Below are 7,909 nucleotides of genomic sequence, written 5' to 3'. Positions count from 1 at the left end.
GTTAGGAACCAATATACACAAGCAGTTAGGAAAGCAAAGGCTAACTTTTTCAAACAGAAATTTGCATCCTGTAGCACTAACTCCAAAAAGTTTTGGGACACTGTAAAGTCCATGGAAAATAAGAGCACTTCCTCCCAGCTGCCCACTGCACTGAGGCTAGGAAACACTATCACCACCGATAAATCTACAATAATCGAGAATTTCAACAAGCATTTTGCTACGGCTGGCCATGCTTTCCACCTGGCTACCACTACCCCGGCCACCAGCTCTGCACCCTCCGCTGCAACTTGCCCATGCCCCCACCGCTTCTCCTTCACACAAATCCAGACAGCTGACGTTCTAAAAGAGCTGCAAAATCTGGACCCCTACAAATCATCTGGGCTAGACAATCTGGACCCTTTCTTTCTAAAACTAGCCGCCGAAATTGTCGCAACCCCTATTACTAGCCTGTTCAACCTCTCTTTCGTAACGTCTGAGATCCCCAGAGATTGGAAAGCTGCCGCGGTCATCCCCCTCTTCAAAGGGGGTGACACTCTAGATCCAAACTGTTACAGACCCATATCCATCCTGCCCTGCCTTTCAAAAGTTTTTGAAAGCCAAGTCAACAAACAGATCACCGACCATTTCGAATCCCACCGTACCTTCTCCGCTATGCAATCCGGTTTCCGAGCTGGTCATGGGTGCACTTCAGCCACGCTCAAGGTCCTAAACGATATTATAACCGCGATCGATAATAGACAGTACTGTGCAGCCGTTTTCATTGACCTGGCCAAGGCTTTCGACTCTGTCAACCACCGCATTCTTATTGGCAGACTAAATAGCCTTGGTTTCTCAAATGACTGCCTCGCCTGGTTCACCAACTACTTCTCAGATAGAGTTCAATGTGTCAAATCGGAGGGCCTGTTGTCTGGACCTATGGCAGTCTCTATGGGGGTGCCACAGGGTTCAATTCTTGGGCCGACTCTTTTCTCTGTGTATATCAATGACGTCGCTCTTGCTGCTGGTGACTCTCAGATCCACCTCTACGCAGACGACACCATTTTGTATACATCTGGCCCTTCATTGGACACTGTGTTAACAAACCTCCAAACGAGCTTCAATTCCATACAACACTCCTTCAGTAGCCTCCAACTGCTCTTAAACACTAGTAAAACTAAATGCATGCTCTTCAACCGAACGCTGCTTGCACCCGCCCACCCGACTAGAATCACTACTCTCGACGGGTCTGACCTAGAGTATGTGGACAACTACAAATACCTAGGTGTCTGGTTAGACTGTAAACTCTCCTTCTAGACTCACATTAAGAATCTCCAATCCAAAGTTAAATCTAGAATCGGTTTCCTATTTCGCAACAAAGCCTCCTTCACTCATGCTGCCAAACATGCCCTCGTAAAACTGACTATCCTACCGATCCTTGACTTCGGCGATGTCATTTACAAAATAGCCTCCAACACTCTACTCAGCAAATTGGATGTAGTCTATCACAGTGCCATCCGTTTTGTCTCCAAAGCCCCATATAATACCCACCACTGTGACCTGTACGCTCTTGTTGGCTGGTCCTCACTACATATTCGTCGCCAAACCCACTGGCTCCAGGCCATCTATAAATCACTGCTAGGCAAATCCCCGCCTTATCTTAGCTCATTGGTCACCATAGCAACACCCACCCGTAGTCTGCGCTCCAGCGGGTATATCTCACTGGTCATCCCCAAAGCCAACACCTCCTTTGGCCGCAATTCCTTCCAGTTCTCTGCTGCCAATGACTGGAACAAATTGCAAAAATCTCTGAAGCTGGAGACACTTATCTCCCTCACTAACTTTAAGCATCAGTTGTCAGAGCACCTTACCGATCACTGCACCTGTACACAGCCCATCTGAAATTAGCCCGCCCAACTACCTCATCCCTATATTGTTATCTATTTTGCTCATTTGTACCCCAGTATCTCTATTTGCACATCATCTCTTGCACATCTATCATTCCAGTGTTAATACTAATTGTAATTATTTTGCACTATAGCCTATTTTATTGCCTACCTCCATAACTTGCTAAATTTGCACACTGTATATTATATGTATTTCTGTTGTATTTTTGACTTTGTTTTGTTTTACCCCATATGTAACTCTGTGTTTGTTTTTTATCGCACTGCTATGCTTTATCTTGGCCAGGTCGCAGTTGTAAATGAGAACTTGTTCTCAACTGGTTTACCTGGTTAAATAAAGGTGAAATAAAAAAATAAAAAAAAGAAATGCTGGTGTTAAAGATGCAAGAGGGGGAGGCCTTGCGAGATTAAGGGGAAGGGAAAACCGGCAAATCAGATCGACTCTGTACTCCTGCTTCCTGTTTATAAGCAGAAGCTCAAACAGGAAGTACCTGTGACTCGCTCCTTTGAGAAATGGTCATCAGAATCAGAGATTATGCTACAGGACTGCTTTGCTAGAGCTGATTGGAATATGTTCTGAGACGCCGTTGACAACATCGACAAGTTAACCACCTCCGTCACCGACTTCATTAGGAAATGCATCGGTGACGTTGTCCCCACAGTGAAGGTTCGCTGTTTCCCCAATCAAAAGCCCTGGATTAACACCGAGGTTGGCGCTAAACTAAAGGACAGGGCTACCGCACACAAGGCTATTGCAGACAACCATGAGGCTATGGATGAGGACAGGAACAAGTACAGGAAGTCTCGCTATGACATCCGCAGAGTCATCAAACGAGCAAAAGGACAATATAACAATAAGGTCGAATCATATTACACAGGCGCCGATGCCCCCCACCGGTATGTGGCAGGGGCTACTGTCCATTACGTATTACAACGGAAGACCCAGCCATGATCTGCCCAACCATGCCTCTCTACCAGCCGACAATAACAACACTGTGTCGTGTGTGAGGGCCCCCACTCACCAATGGGACTGGGTGATTTCGACGTGAGTACGGTCTTTAATCAAGTCAACACTTGCAAGGCCGCGGGGCCGGACAGTATTCAAGGGTGTGTTCTCAGAGCATGCGCAGAACAGTTGGCAGGCATGTTCACTGTCATTTTCAACCTCTCCTTGTCCCAGTCTGTAATCCCCACATGTCTTAAGCTGACCACCATCATTCCTGTTCCCAATAACTTTAAGGCTTCATGCCACAATGACTACCGCCCTGTAGCACTCACATCTGTAATCATGAAGCGCTTTGAAAGGCTGGTTATGCCTTACGTCAACCGCATCATACCAGACACCCTAGACCCACTCCAATTTTCATACCACCCCCAACAGATGTATAGACGACGCACTCACCCACATAGATAATAGGAATACCTATGTAAGAATGCTGTTCATTGACTACAGCTCAGCGTTCAACACCATTGTCCCCTCCAAGCTCATCACCAAGCTTAGGACCCTGGGACTCCCTCTGCAACTGGATTCTGGACTTCCTGATGGGCCGAGCCCAGGTGGTGAGGGTAGACAACATCGCCTCCGCCAAGCTGACCCTCCTGTACTCCCCTGTTCACCCACGACTGATGGTTACGCACGACTCAAACACCATCATCAAGTTTGCTGACGACACGATGGTGGTAGGTCTGATCCAACAATAAAGGCTTGCGCTCCTTTTCTTTATTTGTGTTACGCTGTTGGCGGTGCACTTGATTCAGAAGCCCTGCGCACCGGGCAAGCAAAGTGTTCCCATTTTTAACCATTTCATTTGTCTGAAAAGACAAACTCCCCCTACCCGGCGGACTAGGAGATCTGTGGCTAAATCGAGTGTGCCTATTGCGCTGGCCAATCGGATAGCTCAAATCACCATGCCTACAGAGCTTTTACGACCCCGGCAACAGCAAGTTTGATACTAGCCTACGTAAGATTCAATCACTTTTAAAACCATGGCCACAGATAGACTGTCAAAGAATATAGCAAAGAGCTGCTGTTTTTATGAGTGAGTTCATGTTAAATGTTTTATTCAGCACTGTCACTGAAACTGTGGCATCTTTCTAGACGTCCGACTTTCCGACCTGAAGATCACCAACGTCATGATTTGACCTCGTTTTTTAACGAGTTCCCAGTTGTCTTGAAAGCACCATGACCATCAGATGCAGGTACCATCAGTCCAGTAAAATAAAAAAAAGCTATTTGCAAATTATTTCAATTCATGCTCAGCTTTGCCTTGCAAGTGCTACACCAACTGATCTATTTTGTAATCAAAGCTCGAGTTTTGAAATATAATATGGTCTGAGAAGAATACTATTGGCAGGCCAGGCATATAGCCAATATGCTGTAATAATGTATTAGGCCTACTGCACAAACCTCTTTCTGACAGAACTGTGTTTATTAGTTTAATGTTACCTTTTTTAAGTCATGTTTAAAAGAAAAAAAATCTGAGCGGTAGATCTCGGCTTGCTTTTTGACTGCGAAAGTGATCTTGAATCAGAAAAGGTTGGTGACCACTGCTCTACACGCATACACACTCACATACAACCATCATATACACTGCTGTTTATCATATATCCTGATGCCTAGTCACCTTACCCCTATACATATTTACCTCTATCACTCCAGTATCCCTGCACATTGTAAATATGGTATTGTTTTTGTTCTACCTTGTGTTATTTCTAGTACTACATTGATATTGATTACTGCATTGTTGGGTTTAGAGCTTTCAAGAACGGCACTTCACTGTACTTGTACAGGTGACATTAATACTTGATATACAGCAGAAAGGCTTCATGGGCCTGTGAGTCGATTATAACAGCCATCCTAGTCCGTAGGACATCTAACGGATTAATGTAGGGTGAATGGGTGAGCTCTTTTCTTGTTGTTTCTTGAGAAACACATCGACAATGACAAGGATTTAAACCACAACCATCTTTTTACTGGTGTAATCCTTGTGTAACACATCGCCAGGGAGCCAGAACTGGGGTTGGAGGGGTCAAGGGTTGGAGGTTGAGGGTTGGAGGCTGTGGTGTGGGTGGTGGTGGTTGTGGGGATGCTGGGGATCGATTGGATGGGCTGGACAGACAGACACACAGATCATCCTATTAATTGACTGAGGCTAATCAAAGTAGATTCTCTTTGACAAGAGAGATCACACACACAGATTGGGGCTGGACGATGGGGATTTGGCTGTCATGCAATGTCTCCACATTGCAGGGAGGACAAAGGGCTGAATCAGACAAGAGGAATGTGTGTGTGTGTGTGTGTTTGTGTGTGTGTGTGTGTGTATATGTGTACCACCTTTTGGACAGCGTGCTGACGGGGAGGTCAGAGGGGGTCGGGGACCCTCAGAGCACAAAGCTCAGGCATCCCACGGGTCTGCTATGACCCTAGACAGTGATCAACATGTGCATTGACCATTGTGAAGGCCCATAATGGGACCAGAGGGTTGTGTTTACCTCTAAAAGGGCCTATTTGAAATGGAAGATGTTCACCAGGGGTAAAGAGAAGACGTGGGCGGGCCACGGGGGGTGTTAAGGGAACCTCTGACAGTGCAGGACAAGACAGAGACTTGTTGTAGGGTCCATCAACAACACTCAAGTCGATGGTACTTGTGGGAGTTTATCATTATGCCTTAGGGGTGTGTCCTTTTCCTAAATGGCTAGGTTTATGATTGTGAAGAGGCCCGCACTTCAGACTTCACACTTTTCAGCTGTTATAAGCGTGGCTGTTTTCTGTCGTACTTTACTGTACCAGCATGTTTTCTGAAAATAACATACATTTTGGAGAGGAGATATTTTCTGGAGATGAGACCTATTTTCAGAGTGTTGGTCTTAACTCGAGACATTTGTTGGTCTTAACTTCGAGAACTCTTCGGTCATTGTCCTCTCGGGAGGGGGGGGGGGGGGGGGAGAGAGAGAGAGAGAGAGAGAGAGAGAGAGAGAGAGAGAGAGAGAGAGAGAGAGAGAGAGAGAGAGAGAGAGAGAGAGAGAGAGAGAGAGAGAGAGAGAGAGAGAGAGAGAGAGAGAGAGAGAGAGAGAGAGAGAGAGAGAGAGAGAGAGAGAGAGAGAGAGAGAGAGAGAGAGAGAGAGAGAGAGAGAGAGAGAGAGAGAGAGAGAGAGAGAGAGAGAGGAATTAGGTCTCAAGCCATCAACCGCATGGAAAGCTCATAACTCAATGAGACAGGCCTGGCCATAGTGGTTTCTATGATATAGATGACTTTCACAGAGACAAAATTATCACATGCCAAAAGAAGCATATATAGTGCTCATGTGTTAATATACTATATTGAATGAGGGGAAGGTTCCAGAGGGCTTGCATTGGTGGTCTAATTAATGCTACATTACATTTACAGACCTCATATAATAGGACCTAGTTATGATTCTGAGGTTGTCATGATAGTCAGTCTAAGACCCACAAAGCCACTCTAGACACTCTTTCCCCCCCCCCGGCCATCTCACGTTGGATGCTTTTTAGTACTTTCTTTAAAGCCACAGTCGGTAATATCTCTATTAATTTCAATTCATTAAATAATATACCCCATTAATATTGAAGAATATGGCGTATAAATACCTTAAAGTGGCAATCAGCAGTTGAAACAATAACAAAGCGTTTTGCCCAACCCTGTTTTAGTAAAAAGCTGAGGGATAGGGCTGGAGAAATGTAACCACTCTTAAATTCATGGACATAGCTATGGATTCAAGGACTGGCCATCCATGATATCAAAATTATAGTTTGAATTATGTTTTGAAGTTATATAGTGTTTGTTTACATTTACTTTATTTACAAACATTGGAGTGAAACAAAATCATATTTTGGGTTCTGATTGGGTACGACAGTTAAACTAAGCTCATGTGGCATTTATAATTAATATTATTCATGAATCAATGGGTATATTGCATTAATTCAGAAGTCCAAAAATGGATGAAGCAACTGCAGATTGCCCCTTTAATGAGGTATTTAAACAACCTATTATTCCATTGTTTATGTTTTGGTTGGCAGCCCACACATTCATGGGATGCATATATTGCAGAGTGTGGCTTTAATGCTAATGGGGAACTGACTTGGATGGAGTCTGTGCAATCAACCTGAATCGCCATGCAGCGGAGCAGAATTAAGAGGTATGATCGGACTCTGCAGGGAGCAGTTCCTGAATGGTGAGGGGCCATAGAGGGAGGTACCCTACGTCCTACTTATTGCAATCACATGACTTAATAGACATACTTTGATTGGAGCACGATTGTCAGGCAGACCAATAGAGAACAGGCTTGGACGGCCACCATGTTGGATCTGCAAAATTGTTCCATGAATGATAATAATGCAAAACTGAGCTAATAGTGGCATAAGGCGGGATATGTTTTATCCCTCATTTAATTATTTGATGATGGATTCTGTGTATAGACTCTAGTGTGAGACTCTCTGTGGATCAGTTCAGGGTTCTATGTTCCATCCCCTCTGTGTGGATCCATTCATCCAACCTTCATTTGTTTTCCCCTCCTTTCTTCTCCTCTTATCCCTCTCTTTCATATCGACTGACTGTGGGCCATATGAGACATTTGATAGTACGGCTTTTTGTTAAGCCAAAACATCTCTTAGTTTCCACACAACATATTGAACAAGTCTGTGAAAGCAAAACTGCCGGGCTTGGTTTTTTCCTCTCCACGCTTTAGAGGCAGTATTTCCTTGCCTGCCACCCGGGACCACCAAAGATGTGAGCTGTTTAAAAACAGTTCCTCAAATCATTTACAATCTCTCACCCAGTCTGAATGAATAACCATGTACTCATCAGTGAGGAGTTTCTCCATCTACTATGGAAAGCACCAAAGAGTTGTAACGTGTTTTTTGTGTGTGTGTGTGTGTGTGTGTGTGTGTTTGTGTGCGTGTGTGTGTGTGTGTGTGTGTGTGTGTGTGTGTGTGTGTGTGTGTGTGTGTGTGTGTGTGCGCACGCGTGTCAATGTACTGTATGTGTGTAAGCGTGCATGCGTGTAAGTATATG

The sequence above is a fragment of the Coregonus lavaretus genome (genome assembly GCF_964263955.1).
Source record: "Coregonus lavaretus genome assembly, chromosome: 24".
Classification (NCBI taxonomy): domain Eukaryota; kingdom Metazoa; phylum Chordata; class Actinopteri; order Salmoniformes; family Salmonidae; genus Coregonus; species Coregonus lavaretus.
This window is presented reverse-complemented; position numbering follows the sequence as displayed.